This window comes from Tursiops truncatus, chromosome 6 (assembly GCF_011762595.2).
Source record: "Tursiops truncatus isolate mTurTru1 chromosome 6, mTurTru1.mat.Y, whole genome shotgun sequence".
In the NCBI taxonomy this organism is placed as follows: Eukaryota; Metazoa; Chordata; class Mammalia; order Artiodactyla; family Delphinidae; genus Tursiops; species Tursiops truncatus.
In genome coordinates, this window is record NC_047039.1 from 45,019,899 (window position 1) to 45,037,074 (window position 17,176).

Below are 17,176 nucleotides of genomic sequence, written 5' to 3' on the forward strand. Positions count from 1 at the left end.
ACAGATGGCCAAGAAGTACATGAAAAGCTTCTCAACATCACTAATTATTAGAGAAATGCAAATCAAAACTACAATGAGGTATCACCTCACACCAGTTAGAATGGGCATCATCAGAAAATCTACAAACAACAAATGCTGGAGAGGGTGTGGTGAAAAGGGAACCCTCTTGCACTGTTGGTGGGAGTGTAAATTGATACAGCCACTATGGAGAACAGTATGGAGGTTCCTTAAAAAACTAAAAATAAAATTACCATATGACCCAGAAATCCCACTACTGGGCACATACCCTGAGAAAACCACAATTCAAGAAGAGTCATGTACCACAATGTTCAATGCAACACTATTTACAATAGCCAGGTCATGGAAGCAACCTAAATGCCCATCAACAGACGAATGGATAAAGAAGATGTTGTACATATATACAATGGAATATTACTCAGCCGTAAAAAGGAATGAAATTGGGTCATTTGTAGAGATGTGGTGGGATCTAGAGACTGTGATACAGAGTGAAGTAAGTCAGAAAGAGAAAAACAAATATCGTATATTAACGCATATATGTGGAACCTAGAAAAATGGTACAGATGGACCAGTTTGCAGGGCAGAAATAGAGACACAGATGTAGAGAACAAACATATAGACACCAAGGGGGGAAAGTGGTGGGGGGGTGGTAGTGGTAGGATGAATTGGGAGACTGGATTGACATATATACACTAATATGTATAAAATAGTTAACTAAGAAGTACGTGCTGTATAAAAAATAAATAAAATTCAAAAACAGAACCAAAAACGATAAAACAAACAAGCAAAATGAAAACAGACTCATAGATACAGAGAACAAACTGATGGTTGCCAGGGAGGGGGTAGGGGTTGGGCAAAATAGGCATAGGCAAAGAGGCTTAAGAAGTACAAATTTTGACATACATAAGCAGGGATGTAATATACAGCATAGGGAATATTGTCAGTAATACTATGATAACTTCGTATGGGGACAGTTGGTTACTAGACATTATGCTGATTACTTCATAATGTATGTAAATGTTACATCACTATGTTGTACACCTGAAACTAACATATTGTGCATCATCTATATTTCAATATATAAACAAATATATTTTAAAAGAGCAGGAAGGAACTTTTCCTATATTCTCTGGTCAGTCTCATTTAGACCCAAATTGTTCTTCAGATGTGGCAATGAGCTGTTCAGGAATTTTATTCAATTAGGATTAATTCAATTAGGATGTCTAAAAGGTTTTTGTGTCCTATCTCCCACCAGTTACCTCAGACCATTTCTTTGGAGTTAAATACATTCCAAATAGGTATCCCAATTTTATCCTCAAAAGCAGTACTGACTCAGGAAAGGTTTCTAATATCCTTCACAGTAATGCTTGAACCCTAGAAGAACCACATAGCATATTAGCCTAGTTATTAGATTTTATTTTAAAATTCCAACTGGGGAAGATTTGAACAATAGGAATTCAGAATTGAGGGTAGTAATAGTTGGATAGCTGATATTTACTGAGCCCTTATAGAATGGAAAACATAGTGCCACACCTCTTATACAAATTATTTCATTTGAATCTTGCAATATCCCTATGAGGTAAACACTGTTATGATTTTCATTTTCAAATAAGACTAGATTTGTAATTAATATTTCTTCAGGTCAAATGGCCACCAAGGACTTCTCTGGTGGCACAGTGGTTAAAAATCCACCTGCCAATGCAGGGGACACAGGTTCGATCCCTGGTCCGGGAAGATCCCACATGCCACAGAGCAACTAAGCCCATGTGCCACAACTACTGAACCTGCTCTCTAGAGCCCGTGAGCCACAACTACTGAGCCCACGTGCTGCAACTACTGAAGCTGGCGCACCTAGAGCCCGTGCTTCACAACAAGAGAAGCCACCGCAATGAGAAGCCCGTGCACTGCAAGGGGAATAGTAACCCCCGCTCTCTGCAACTAGAGAAAGCCGTGCCCAGCAACAAAGACCCAACGCAGCCAGAAAAAAAAGTGGCCACCAAAATGACAAAGGGGTAGAGTTAGGGCAAGAGTAATAGAACATTTTAATATATCCCCCTCCAACCCCCTCACTTCTCCAATGTTCTCTCAAATATCTTATTCCATCAACCAAGGTGGTTCAAAATTCATTTATTTGTCCTACTGCTTCCCTGACAGGGATTGGTTACTAGATATATCCCCAAAAATTATCCAGAAAAAAAAAAACACAGTAAAACCTTAAAAGAGGCAATTAAAGACATTTAACTCTTTAAAGGACCCAAGAATGAAATATGCCTCCAAGAAAAGAATATATGCAAATTACGAAATTGTGAAAGCTAAAAATCCAACAGAGAACCTAACTGCCAGGCTAGCCCCATGAACAGACTCTTCCATGTAATTCAGTGGAAATGATTCCACTGGAGTTATGCAAAAGAGAAGGAGAAAGAGAGATTTGCTAAGAAATGTAGGATCAATTAGGCCAATATAATGAAGAGCTTTGGTTGATATGCACCCTTTGGCCAGCTCCCTCCCTCCAAGAGAAGGCCACAGCTGAGAGATTTCTTACAGAGGCACGTGACTACCTGGGGCAACGGAGTTAGTACAAAAACACATTTATAAGATGGCAGTGACAAGCTAGCTGATGATGAAATCCAGCTCTAAAATATACCCAATGACTTACATCACCCTTGGAGTTTCCAACAATATTTTCTCACAGTGTCTAACCACAGAAAAGCTGTATCTCAAAATCTCCCTAAAGGGAGAATACTTAGGAAGCAGTTACATAGTAGATCCTTTTTCTATTTTTGTTGTTGTTGCTGTCTAATCATTAGCTATGTTTTACAATATATCTTCTTTAATGGAGACACAATGTTCTTCAACTCACCAGTTCTTAGAAGTATGGAGTTGCAACAGTGGTGAAGGTGTATCTTTTCAGTGCTCAAGTCAGAGGTAAAATAAGTTCTTCTTTCTCACTGCTCCACCAGCATCCAGACTTCCCCTATAAAACTTGTGAGGATGAAACACTTATACCAGCATATAAATGAATGCAAAGAATCAGTTGCATTTATACATAGTTGCAGCAACAATATACATATACAAAACTCTAGGGCTTGTGAAAAACTGCTGGTACAGAAAAAAAATAAGATAAAGAAAACAAAAGGGAGAAGAGGGGATAGAAAAAGAGGGAGGGAAGGGGAGGGGAGGAGAGAGGGAAGGGAGAGGAGAAGAGAGGAGAGGAGAGGAGAGGAGAAGGAAAGGGAAAGGAAGAGCTCTTGGGCAAATACAAGAGGTGAAAAGACTTCATTTGTTTTATGCCTCTTAGTGTCATGAGTTTATCTGTATTACATGCATTATATCTGTATTATAACTCTGGAGGTAATTTGGATCACCCTCATTTTTCAGAAAGAGAAATCGGTGCTTAAAGAAGTAAAGTAGGCTATGCTACTAAAAAGCATCAACCCCAGGATTTGGTCCTAGGTCTCCATGATTTTAAAACTACCCATTCTCTTTCATTTTATCTCATTACCTTTCATCCCAAGAGAATGCTCCTTTGATGCACACTTTCAATTCTGTAAGTGCAGATAACACATATCCAGTGGCAAGAAGACGGAAGTCTTTTCATTGATTCAGAATGAGGTTATTCTTCTTCTCATCAAAAGAGAGACTGGATGTAGGAGAAAGAGGAGGCAAATATTCATCCTGTGATTTGCCTATGACCTAAACACAGATGATATTTCCTGGTCGCTCTTCCTAGGCCCCTTTATCACCTGGACAGTGTGTAGAGTAGAGAAATATATTGAATATGGTATACCTCTACTCAATAACTAGAATACAATAGTTCCGTCTTCCAATTTTAGCAAATTTAGCAAATAAATCTGTGCTCCAAATCCTCTTGCCTTTTCCCTCTCTTGAAGCAACTGTCTATACAGTCAAGTCTTTATGACAACCTTAGCAGTTCCTTGAGAGGGTAGGCAGACAGTCCAGTGGTTAAGTCCATGGGATTTGGCATCATATCTAGGTTTAAATTCAGGCTCCATCATGGATGTGGCCCTGGGGCAAATTATTTTACTTCTCTGATCTTTCTGTGGTTTCTCGATCTCTAAAATGGGGATAATAACATCTCATGTAGTTGCTATTAAATTTTTTTTAAATGATATGCATAATGTTCCTAGCACAGTGCCTAAGACATAGAGAGTCAACACATTTTTCTTGAATTATTGCTCTGATCTAGCTCAATAAGCTGTCGAGGAGACAAATTACAGTACTTTGAGTTAGCTTTGAGGTCTAGGGAATTATTCTGATGGCTTCCATTTGCTACAGTGAAGTTTATCTGGAGGAAAAGAAGCTGTTCAAAAAGCTTTCTCAAGAGACCTGAGCTATTCAGGTTGTCCCAATTTTTTTCCTATGTTCTATGTCTAGTGCAAACAAAATTGCAACCTATTAAGTATTTAGTATTTAATATAGCCGATAAATTCATTTTAGGTCCGGTTTGTGATATTGCAGTATGGTATTGTATTATTATATACGTATAATATTGTTTAATGAATGTGCATGGTGATTGATGAGGATTTTAAAGAGCTTTACCCACAATTTTGAGCAATTTACGTCAGAGTAGAATTTTATAGTGTCATATCTTCACCTTTACAGCATATTGCTCGGTCTATATGGTTTATTTAACAAGATCTCGGTGAAGAATACAGCCTCCAAGGATAACATTAGACTTTAAATGATCTGTTTTTGACCTGCATTGTAGGAAAGAGCAGGGACAGCCTGTGTATTTTACTACTTCCTCCATCAAAACCACAACTACTGCCAGTACCCAACAATTACTGCTCCTCCAACCTATTCTACTTCTTAAGCATTGATGTTTGGAAAAAGATTGACTAATTTAATGAAGCTAAGTTATTTGTATGTTTGCTGAGATAGTACTGTGAATTACCATAAAAACCTGTGCCAAAAGCAAGATATAGACGTTGTAGTGGTGATCGGAGGGTTCAAAGTCCATTTCTGACACTAATTAACAGTGTGAAGTTGAATAAATTAACCTGTCCAAGCCTCAATTTCTACATCTACAAAATCTAGACAGATTCAAAACAGTGGTTATTCCACTAGATTAGACTAGATATTTTGATTAGATAGTGTTAAGTGTTCCATATACAGTAAACACTCAACAGGTAGTAGCTACTCTATGCTAGAATACAAACAATTCATTTTCAAATTATAATTCTACCCCTATTTACCTTTTCCCTTTTTGAAAAATCTACATATTTTTCCTTTCCACTCTTTATCCTACAGTATTATTTGTGTTTGTAAAACCTCCTTAAATCCTTTGTGGAGGGAGACTAGGTATTAAGAAAAATGCATACACACAAGTAACTCAGTAACATTTTTATCTTTCTTCAGAGAAAAACTTTATAAACTGAGTATTGATCTTGTGATTTTTTTTGCACAGTGGCAGATCATTTGGTGCTTTCTAACTTGAATACAAAGTGGTGTTCTCAGGAGAGGGTCAGGAGGGTTGTGTGAGGACCCTAATGAAGAATACTCAGGCATCTTTGCCTTCAGACCTCTTTTCCCAGCCAAGATGGAAAATGTGAGTTAAACACTTCCACTCTAACTGACTCATTTGGCAGAAAAATATGTCCAAGTGCCAAGAGGAATAGAAAACAAAAACAAAAACGGAAACTCGTGGGGAAAAAGGCACGGGAAGAAGGAGGAGATCGGAGAAGCGTGTTATATTCCATCAAACTATTAAAAATTTTTTTTGAGGATTAAAAAGGAAGATGCATTGACCTTCACAGGTGAAAGCAGAGCTCTGGAAATACAACACTTCTTAAAGTACATTTCACACCAAAGTATCTCTCAAATACACTGTCTTTAACCCTTTTATGGGGAAGATAAATAATGGAATGAGGTTTAAGTATCTAGAAAGTTTATGTCAAAGAAGAATTAAAAGACAGGTTTATGGAGTATATTATCCCATTTAGTCAAAAAACAATTATTTAGCACCAGCTAAGTACAAGGCATTCTGCTGAAAATGCGGGTGAGAAACAAACAAGGCATGGTTTGTGCTGGGAATTTACCATATATTAGAAGCAAAATTCAGATATGCAAATAAAAACATGTGCATGTCATAAACTTTAGGATGGAAATACCAATTATGCAAACACAGGGAAATATTTTCTAATTATTGCCAGGTTTGGACTTTTTTTCCTCTGTAAAGCAAGGGAGTTGTCTTAGGCTCCTCAGGGCTCTTCCAGCTTTAATATTTTGTGACAATATGTTTATAAAAATATTTATTTCACTACTTTTTAGCAGAGAGCTAGAAGAATTTTGCCTTTCATAAATTAGGCACTTGTACCAGAGAATGCAGAGGCTTTTGAACAAATGCCTTGTTTCAGTAGGACAAAGATATTCTCACTGATTAGAAACTGGAGAAACAAAAAACAATTAGCCAAAAAAAGTATTTTAATCTGATTTCTTCCACTTAATCCTGCATTCTTAGAATGGGTTTAATTGACACTAACATCCTTTTTCTGAGATTAGTATTCTGTTTGACTAACAGCAAATATATTTGATAAAAAGTGTTTTAATCTGCCACCATCACACTCCAATTTTTGTAAAATAATCAGGTATGAAATCTCAGCTAACTAAAGAATAAATACTAAAATATTATGGCATGTATTAGTTACAGCTGCTCTATGCAAAATGAAGTTTCACTTCCACTGTTCCCTCTTTCCTGCCCTTTTGCTTCACATTGTGATAGGCATGCCTGTGAGAGTTGCAGAGATTAAATAAGATAAAATTAAATGACACATGTAAAGCCTTTAATAAATAATAGCTCTTGTTACCGTTGCTACGGTTATTATCATTATTTATTCATTTTATTTTTTTCTGCCATTCCTCACTTTCAAAGGTAACTCCTACATATAGAGCTTCCCAAAGTATGATATGTGTAGTACTAAGAGCACTTGAGAAGACTTGGGGGTGCACACAGACACACACAAAAATATTTAATTTAGAAGTCATATATTTATATTAAAGTATATTTGAAAATTTTACAGCTATCACATTAACCTAGTGTTTTAACAAATATTATTAAATAAATGTAATTAAGTTAAAAATAGTAGTATATTTACAGAAGCACAATAGTACAGGTGGTATGTGAATATAGCAAAAATTATGAAGATGGTACAGCAACAACTGAAGTTTGGGAAACAAATAAAGCATAAACAACCGCTTTCACAATCTAACAAGTAGGGAAGGAGTGCCACATTTTGAAAGAGGCAAATCTCTCCCCTACTACATTACAAATCTCTTAAGGGAAAATTCAGTCTCCATCTGGGTCAGTATGTTAACATGTGCTCAACAACTGAAAGCTACCTAAATTTGAAGGTAATTAAAACTGTGTGTGTGTGTGTGTGTGTGTGTGTGTGTGTGTGTGTCTTTAATCAGAACATTCCCCTTATTCAGAGAGCTCTTACTGGAGAAAAATATCTTACAAAGGCAGCAAATATGGACAAGGCTTAAACTGTAATTCATACCTTATTCAACACCAACAGTTTCTTACTATTGAGAAAAACGTGTGAATATGAGACAATCTTTACCAATGTTTAAAATGCATGGATTAAAAAACTTTTAGATTTCAAATATATTTGGAGAAACTTTTAACCACTCACTCTTCACAACATTGGAAGAGTCTAAGCACATAGTAGCATTCAATACTGCTTTGTTAAATGAATGATTAATGTGGATATTATACCAACAAATAACCTAAAGCTTCACAATCGTATAAAGTACAGACCTGATAGCCCTTTACAATTGGTTGGGGAGGGAGCTAAAAATTAAAAGAAACAGATGGGATTAAAATTCCTATATAAACAATGTTATAATAGTGTTACAATGACAGCCTATTAATAGAAATGTCATAAAAACTCATTGTAAATAGATTTTCAAAGCATGTACATATTTCATAAACAAGGCAACACATTACCTAGTCATAAATATTATAAATTTAATTGATTAGGAGGGTTTAAGAACATCATTTAGCATCAATCATTCTTGTACAATTACGTAACGAAAGAGACTTCAGAGACTCTTGCTGAAGCATAAGAGCTTTTTGAGAAGTAAGTTCAGTCATACCTGCTTTTCTTTCTTTAACGTGATAAGGCCAAGGTGAACATTATGGTAGAATATTTTAATCTTACTACTGGGTCTGAGTACTTGTGAGACAACATGCTGAAGACACTCAAAGACAATGTGGATTGAGACCCCTGAGAGTGGTGCTTCCAGCAGAGCTGCAGTGGTGGCCTTCTCCGAGACAAAGTTGGCGGGTATGGCAGGGAGGGTGGGGTTTACTCTGGACTCACAGTGAAACAGATGAACAAGTCTTCACACGTCCGTGAATTTTATATGTTCAAATCTATAGATACTCTTCCATGCCATACCTTTCCAAAGAGCATTTGTGCACTTTCTGTTTTTTAAGAGACTTGGATTATTGAGCTCTGCGAATGGTAATATTTTTCACTGTGTACTATAATTATTCATCATAGATCCTCAAAGGCAGGAAATGTCTGGTTCACTATTATATTTCTAAAGCCTAGGTCAGTGCCTGATACATTATAGGTATTAAGTAAATATTTGTTGAATGAATGAATGCATGAGTTTGGAAATGAATGCTTCAGTCCCTAGAGAGTTGGCAGAAGAAAGCATTTGGGAGAGGGAATAGGAAAGAGAGTTTCTGAAATCCAAAGTCAGGCCATTTATTTCAGTTCCTCTTCCACCCACCAGGCCTAGCAATGAGAGAGCCAAGCAGTGATCTCACCCGTAGAACCTGCTGGGCTAGTCCAGTCAGCAAGTGAGGTGAGTCCAACCACTCATCAAACATAGTAAACTTGGCTAATAGATTCCCAGTACAGTGTGACTGCTCTCTCCAACCAAATATGCCCTGCTAAGCTAGATCTAATTATCCACCATGGAATTTGGCCAGTTACACTGAGATTATGGTATGTTGAGAAATTTGAACTTTAACCACACATAAATAAAAGCATGGGGATCAGGGCCACTGCTTCTGTGTGATTTTTGAATTTTTTTCAAACAGAAGACAGTTGCTTTGGAGCCTGTGAGTTTTCAACTAGAAGGAAATATATTGTAAGTCAAATTGATCCAATTTTCTAATGTAAAGTGTCTTCAAATGTCTTTATTAAAATTGTTTAAATTTATTGAATAATATCCAGATATATCTAAATATAAATATCTAAATAAAATACAGCACCTTTTACTAATCATCAAAAAAAAAAAAAACCGTTGTTAGGTGCAGAGAAAGAAACAAAGTAAGTAAGATACAGTCTCTGGTGCTGCCTTTTTCAGTCAGATTTCAACTGAACTAGTTCAAAACCCTAAGAAAATGCTCTCCTTCCTCCTTTGGCAATAGATGCAGAAAGGTTTTAGTCTTTCCAACTTACAATAGAAGGTCATAATGAGAATGCCACATGTCCCTGCAGTAGAATTAAACAAATTTTAATGTTTCTCTTTAAGCAAATTTTCCTAGTAAACAAAATTTGTCTCAGGGTTATGCTGGTGTGATATTCTCAAGCTTTTGGGGTATAGCTGGGGAAAGTCCTCTCCAGAAGCGAACTAGAGGTTGATCAGAGTTTTCTTCACTTTGAAAAATCGTTCCCAGTAGGACCCCAAGGGCTAGACAATTTCCACAGTTACACTTTTGTTCGCCTTATATGCAACTCCTCCGGATGATACCTATTGAAGAGGTTCAGGTGCACATGTAACATTTGTTCTCCTCACTACTTCAGAACTGACTCCGAAGTTTTCATTTTCTCTCTTTTCCTTTCCTCCCAATATATCCCTTTTCTCTTTTGCAGTAATGGACACCACTTTGCAACATGACTTCTCCTTATCTCTTTTCTCTCTTACACCATTAACTCTCTGGTACATTTGTTTTCTGTTTTCATGGGAATTTCTGCCTTGCCTGAGAGTTATTTAATGACAAGGAGGGAATGGTGTAAAACCACAGGAGTGACTAAGAAAAGTCAAAGAAAGCAACGCTAGTTCTACTGGCAGTGAGAAATGATAGAATGCTGGATTGACTTCAGAAAACCTAGGGATTGGTTCTGGCACCAAGGATTACCTGGTGGACTTTGAATTCAGGGAGCCTCTTGTATTTCAGTTCCCTCACCCACATAATCAGCATGCTCACACTGGCCCTGTCTACCTGACAGAAATGACAATGAAATTGAATCAGACTGCAGAAGAGTTCTATGTTGCATTCATTTAGAAACTGTATATCTCTGTATTACATGAGATGTGGTTGTTAATGATATTAGATACCCAGCTGCAAAGGGGTCAGTCATGCACACCAGCTGTCCCAGCCTGCTGCTGTTTACTCTTACCTAGACTGGACTAACTCAGGGATAGTTAGGAGTTCATTCTTCAGGGTGCAAGTAATCCATATGTATGAGCAATCCTACCATCTTTAGTACACTCCATCTAGTTGGTTGACTTCATAAAGCTTCTCCCAGCTTGCTTTATTGGCAGTCTGATGCTGACCATGATCTCCTTTTCAGCCCATAAGCACTGCCCACACCCCCAGATGCAATCTGGTTGTTTGTGAGCATCTGGATTGGACTAGAATTGAGCAGGGTGATGTCGCTCTGGAGTCAGATTGGCTTGAGTTCAGACACTGGCACTATAATGAAATAGCTGTGACACCTTAAACTTGTTATTTAATTTCTCTGAGGCTACATTTCCTAATTTGTACAGAGAAGCCACTGATAGCTACACTGTAGATATTACAGTGGGATGAGTAAAAAACAATAAAGATTTATTATATCCCAAGAGCTAAAAGTAACATATATCACAAATATGGGTATTTGGAATTGTCTAGATATTTGAGTTATAGTCTTAAAAACAAAAGATTTTAAAGAGAAGCAGCTGTGCAATTAGAGTAAGATACACTTTGTGGTTTCTTTGAGCTCATAACTCTTGAGTAGATTATCAAATCTGTACTGGCACAGTAATTAAGCCTAGTAGGTACTTAATTTTTTTGATAATTAAATGAGTAAATAATTAAATGAATGAATGAATGAATGAATTCTACTGAAGTAAATTTGGAGAAATGTTGCATTTCACATCTCTCCTCTAGGTGGCGAAATGATACCTCCTATAGTGTATTGCATTTCGTTGTCTCAACAACTGACCTGAAAATTGTACTTTAAAAATCCCTAATTTTATGTCTGTCCTAGTGTAGAAGTACAGTCATAAATCTATTTTCTTCCAAAGTTATCTCTTTATTTGTACATCTTTAAGATTTTTGTCCAAAAATTGTTTATAGAAAATCATTCAGAAATATGATTGTGTAAGTACTATAAAGAAATTGAATTGTGCAAGAGACTTTTCAAAGCACTTGTGCAAGATTACTTTGGGTACTTTCAATTTTCACGAGCACTTACTCTTAGGAAAACATTGTTTTGTCCAAAGTTCATTATTATTTTTCTAGGGAATTTACTTTTCCCTAAATAAGAAAAAAAAAAAAAAGGAATTCTACTAAAAATGATTTTTTAAAACTAAGCCCCAAATATATTTTTTTTCTTCTAGATTCATTGTGACAGGAACAGATAAAACTAAGAGCTGAATGCATTATCCTGTAAACTGAATACAGAAGAACAATTAAATGAGATAAATTAACCCAAATATCTCACTTTAATTTTCCTTTGAGCCAGGATATGAGTTCGCTGAATGATTTAAATAATGTCCCCCAATTTCCACTTCCCTTTATAATGACATAGTCTATATTTTCTTTTTTCTTTTTTTTTCTTTTTTTTTTTGTGGTACGCGGGCCTCTCACTGTTGTGGCCTCTCCCGTTGCGGAGCACAGGCTCCGGACGCACAGGCTCAGCGGCCATGGGTCACGGGCCCAGCTGCTCCGCGGCATGTGGGATCTTCCTGGACCGGGGCATGAACCCGTGACCTCTGCATCAGCAGACGGACTCTCAACCACTGCGCCACCAGGGAAGCCCTATATTTTCTTACACAAGATATACAACTGGAAGATATCTTGGAGTGCCATGAAAGCTAAAAGGCAAAGCTAAAAGCCACCTGAGAGCACACCAAACAGGAACAGCAGGAACTGAAGAGGGGAGGGGATGAGTGAAAAGAACAATGACATGTTATAGCCCAAAAGCTAAAATTAAATGCATGTAAAGAGTTCTTGTTGAAACTAGAAGCCAATGTAGATTAGGCAAACCAGGCAAAGAGTTCTTTCCTGCCAAAACATGCCAGCATAAGAATCACCTAGTACTGAGACACGGCTAGTGATACAAGTGAGGTTAACATTGGAAAACTACAGAGGACTCTGAACTTGTGTGGCAGCTCTTAAATTCTACATAGTAAAGTAGGTACCTACAACCCATGTTTCTTCTTTATCCCACCCAAAAAGTTGAAAGCCGGGCTTCCCTGGTGGCACAGTGGTTGAGAGTCCGCCTGCCGATGCAGGGGACACGGGTTCATGCCCCGGTCCGGGAAGATCCCACATGCCGCGGAGCGGCTAGGCCCGTGAGCCATGCCCTCTGGGCCTGCGCGTCCGGAGCCTGTGCTCCACAACGGGAGAGGCCACAACAGTGAGAGGCCCGCGTACAGCAAAAAAAAAAAAAAAGTTGAAAGCCAGTTGTTCAGATACAGAAATATGAATGAGAATTTCTAGCGGCGGTTGAAACTTTCAAAAATACAAAGATGAATAAGGTATGGTTCCTACACTTAGAGGAGTGAAGAAGCCAGACATGTACACAAATAATTATATGAGAGCAATCAAGAGAAAAGAAGAGAAAGGAAGGAGCTAAGGCCAAATTGGTATGTTGATATGAGAACGTGGAAGAGTCACGTTTGAACCCCATCCCACAGGTGCGTTAGCAGCAACTTGTCTGACCAGAGTCCAACCATAGTATTAGTTTTTGCTGGATTTCCAATTACACCTACACTGCTGGGTCTCTGATGCAGCTAAATCATGGAAATAGACCAGAAGTAGATATAAATATATATAAAACACCTTTCCAAAATCACTTTGGGCTTGTTTCATGAGATCATTCTCAAAGGCATACAAGAAGCCAGGAGTTATGGAAAAAAACACCACCCATTAAATTAACGTACAATTCCTAACTTTGTCATGAGCACACAAGTGTAAAACCTTTCTAAGTAAAATAAGAAACAAGCTAAATATCCATTAATAGGGGAGTATAAATAAATTATAGAATATCTCATACAGTGATTTTAAAAGATGAGGTAGCTTAGCATAGAGACATGTCCATATGTATAGAAGTGAAAGGAAACAATCAGGAGGAAACAATCTAGGCTAAAACTTGCTTGTTATTTGATGCAACTTAAACACTTTTTCAAAAGGTTAAGCAAAAGCAGAAAATGGCACGAATATGTAAATTAAGTATGAAATATTATGCATTCTTTACTTGTCACTATCATGTTTTATCTCCAGAATTATAATGATTTACAGTGAATTTTTAATAAAAAAATTTTTGAGTGTTTGGATTAGTTATTTTACCTACCAAAAAAAATATTTTGTCTTAAAGTATTGTCTTAAAGTGCAGTGTGTAAAGACTTTTAATATTATCCTTAAATATTACTAGGTTGTTTTAGACCCTTTCTCTCGAGCCACTTTTGCAATCTTTATCTTCATTAATGTTTAAAGCCTTCAATCTAATTAGCCAGTGCACACTATAATTTCAAGTCAAAAAGATAAAAGTGAACTTTGACCCAATTTCTATTATTAAATGGATATCTTGCCTTCATACCAGCCCAAAGCACATTTGTTATCATTTGTCTTTAGTCTTCATTATAAGAAAGGCAAAAGAAAAGGAGAGGAGGGAAAAAAGCTCAAGAAAAAAGAGAAAGGAACTGACCATCTTTTCGATAGTGGGAAGTGAAAGTCATCTGTTAAATGTAGCCCCTACGTTTATGATAAGTCAACATCCCAGGCCCCATTCTGTGGCTTCTGCCTTACTGTACAATGCTCTCCTCTAACAAAACATTCTCTTTGAGTAAGTTCATGTCTACAATGACTCAAGACCTTCAGATGTGATCATAGCCTTCTTTCCTTCTAGGGAAGTTCATAAAGATATAGAACTAGAGTCTCGCTTTCATGAACCAAATTCACCTCTAGAAATGAGGCTACATGCCACAAAGAGAAGGCCAGTACGGCATGCACAGTATGTGGGACTCAGCCTAGCAGCTCAAATCAGCCAGTGAGGTTTCACAAAGAAGAAAAAGGCAAATACACAGAGAAGCAGCCACTACATTGATGCCCATGTTACACAAGTGGAACAGGTACATCCACCCTCTCCTGGTGCCAGAGCCCAAGCCAGACACACCCAGACTCTCCCACTCACAGGGCCACCAGGGCTGGTCTGAATTCAGTCAATAGAAGCTTATAGCATGGGGAAAGGTGAGAGCTGTGTTTGATGCCAATCAATGTATGCATGGTTACCCAGCAAGGAAAATGAAGAAAAGCAACACCTGTACCCGTTTCTATTAAATTCTTTTCAAAGGACTTGAGGTAGAGAAATTAGAACTAAGAGAGAATGGTATTAGCTCAGTAAGTATGAAATAAGCACCAACCCTCTCTAAAGCAACTTTCCAATTCCAGTAGAAGAATTTTCAATGATGAGCCAGCAAAACACAGTTCCAACTGCCCTCAGTAGCACTTATTGGTTTGTTGTAAATACATTAGTTAGACTGCTGAAACAACTGAAAAAACTTAAAAATTAAAATAATAATACTGTGATGATGATAATAATAATTGTAGTTACTATTTATTAAGCACTTATTAGGCACCAGTTTGCTGTATTTAGCTACGCAGCTTAATCTTCATAACAGTCTGTGAAGTAGGTTTTATTGTTCCCATTTTACAGATAAGGCAGCTACATCAAATGTAAATTAAATATCTTTCCCAAGAATACTAGCTAGAGTTAAAGAGCCATACTCAAACTCCACCTGAACTGTTTCCACTTATACCAGGGGTCAGCAAACTATGACCCTTGTGTCCAATCTGTCCTGCTGCCTGTTTTTGTAAATAAAGTTGTACTGGAATGCAGACATTCTCATTCATTTATGTATTATCTATGGTTGCTTTGGTGCTGTAACAGCAGAATTGAGTGACAGAAACCATATGGCCCACAAAGGGTAAAGAGTTTACTATCTGGCCCTTTAGAGAAAAAGTTTGCCACCTTCTGCAATGCATTATGCCATTAAGATTTTTTAAAAGGTTGAGTACAATAAATACTTTCAGAGAATTATGAAATTCTAAGAAAGGGGAGTACACTGCAATCAATTTCGTTGTTAGGGCATTCTGCCTGTGCATAGATCTTTCTTCCACTCCTTAAAAACTCCACTGGGGAAAGAATATTTGTTTCAAATGTTAGAATCTGAATTTTATCAGGTAATCCCAGTCCAGCTTCCAGCTCCTTCTCACTTTAAGTTCTCACAGGACATCTCATCAAACTAGGCACCTAAGAGAGAAAGAGAGGAAGTAACACAATGAAAAAATAGTGCAATAGTTTCAGGGAACTTCCATTCCATTCTCAGACCCTGACTGCCTGCCACAGGGGGACTCCGAAGGAACAGCATGCCAAATTGCAGGGTTTACTGAGCTTAGACTTGTCAGATTGGTGCACCTGGGTGGATGAATTTATAGACTAGGATAATAGAATTTTAATATGGAAGGCACATTAGCTAATAACCAACTGAGATGATAGAGTTTATCAACTTGAAAAACAGAAACCCAGCAAAGCTGGGTAACTTGTCCAAGATTAAAAACATATCAACAGAGAAAAGGCCTCTCTTATCCATTCTACCACACATTCGATAGGATCTATCGAATCCTATTCACCAGTGTCCATATATTCACTAATTTCATGTCCTTTATCAAGGCCACAACTTCAATGGAAAGAGCACCTTTGGGGAATCAGGCAGACTTGTGTCCAAGCCCTGACTTTGTCACTTACTACTTGTGTAAATTTAGGAAAATCAGTAAACCACTTTAAGCCTTAGTTTTATATAAGTAAAACATAGTTTATTGTTCCCTAACTTTAGAGAAGATAAACTGAGATAGCACATTTAATGCCTAACAATGTATCTGGCACATAGTAGGAACTTTCTCAATATATGGAAAACACTAGTATCGTTCTTACAAGATGAGTAAAACTGCATCACCTCAGTCTCCTTTTGGACCAAGGTCAGTAGGTATTAGCATTTGGACCAGGTAGCATCTCACTGTTCAAGTATAGATGATAACCTGCTAGCTGGTAGAGGTAAAGAATTCACCTGAGAAAGCTAACTTTTACGTTTCTAATCAAGACTTGTACCAGTTGCATATAATTGTTATTATATGTATAATTTATAGACAACCTTGTTTTTAATTACAAGGTTTTTATTGGAGAGACAGGTTTTGGGGTGAGTCTGCCATCTGACTTGCCAGCACTTGTTGGAAGTTTTTACGTTATTCATTTACTTGTGTGTGTATGTGTGTGTGTTTAGGAGTGCTATTATTAAATTTTGCTGGCATATAGTGAGGAATCTGTTATTCAAATTCATCCATATATACACCTCCCCTACAACCCACTCTATCCCTTCACATACTGCACCCCTCCCCCATTTATCAAGGGCTAGGTTCAGATTATTTTCAAGGTCGTATACAGATAGGCTCACTTGGAATGGTCCTTGCCTGATTCTCTTTAGCTACTTGTACATGTGAGATAGTAGCAAACACTGCTTAAAATTGAAAATCTTTTCAGTAAGATGATGTAAAGCATGCATGTTATTTCTTCCTGCTCAGTGTTGTGAATTTTGTAGAAAGAGTACCTGCAGAAAAAACCATCTTCCCATCGAAGTCAGCAAGTGGTACTGATAGATAAGTGCTATAAACTGCCTACAGAGGAAAAGAGAAAACATAATTATACAAAGCCCACAAGGAATAAAGACACCCTCACAAATAGAAAAATGAAAACAAAATAGAATGGACAGCAATGAAGCAACTCCATGATGACTAAATAATACCAACAGCCAAACCTTTGTTAAGTACCTCCTACATATGTACATGAAGCTTATATATGAAGACCAGGGCAGGACATTGTGGAAAAGTATACATGATAATGTTTTGCAGATG

General features: G+C 37.3%; 1 long non-coding RNA gene across 4 annotated transcripts in view; it reads right to left on the minus strand.

Moving 5' to 3' along the window:
- The window catches only part of LOC109549918 (uncharacterized), a 62,471-nt gene that overhangs the window by 13,016 nt on the left and 32,279 nt on the right, over positions 1 to 17,176 (minus strand). The window contains exons 1-3 of one of the 4 annotated variants that reach the window (XR_012332478.1): positions 8,137 to 10,575; positions 3,521 to 3,761; positions 2,879 to 2,992 (exon numbers count right to left, since the gene is read on the minus strand). This is a non-coding gene — a long non-coding RNA (uncharacterized lncRNA). Of the gene's footprint in view, positions 1 to 2,878; positions 3,001 to 3,520; positions 3,762 to 8,136; positions 10,576 to 17,176 lie in introns of those variants that run through there. The other 3 variants (XR_002176337.3, XR_002176338.3, XR_012332477.1) reach the window with 3 other exon arrangements.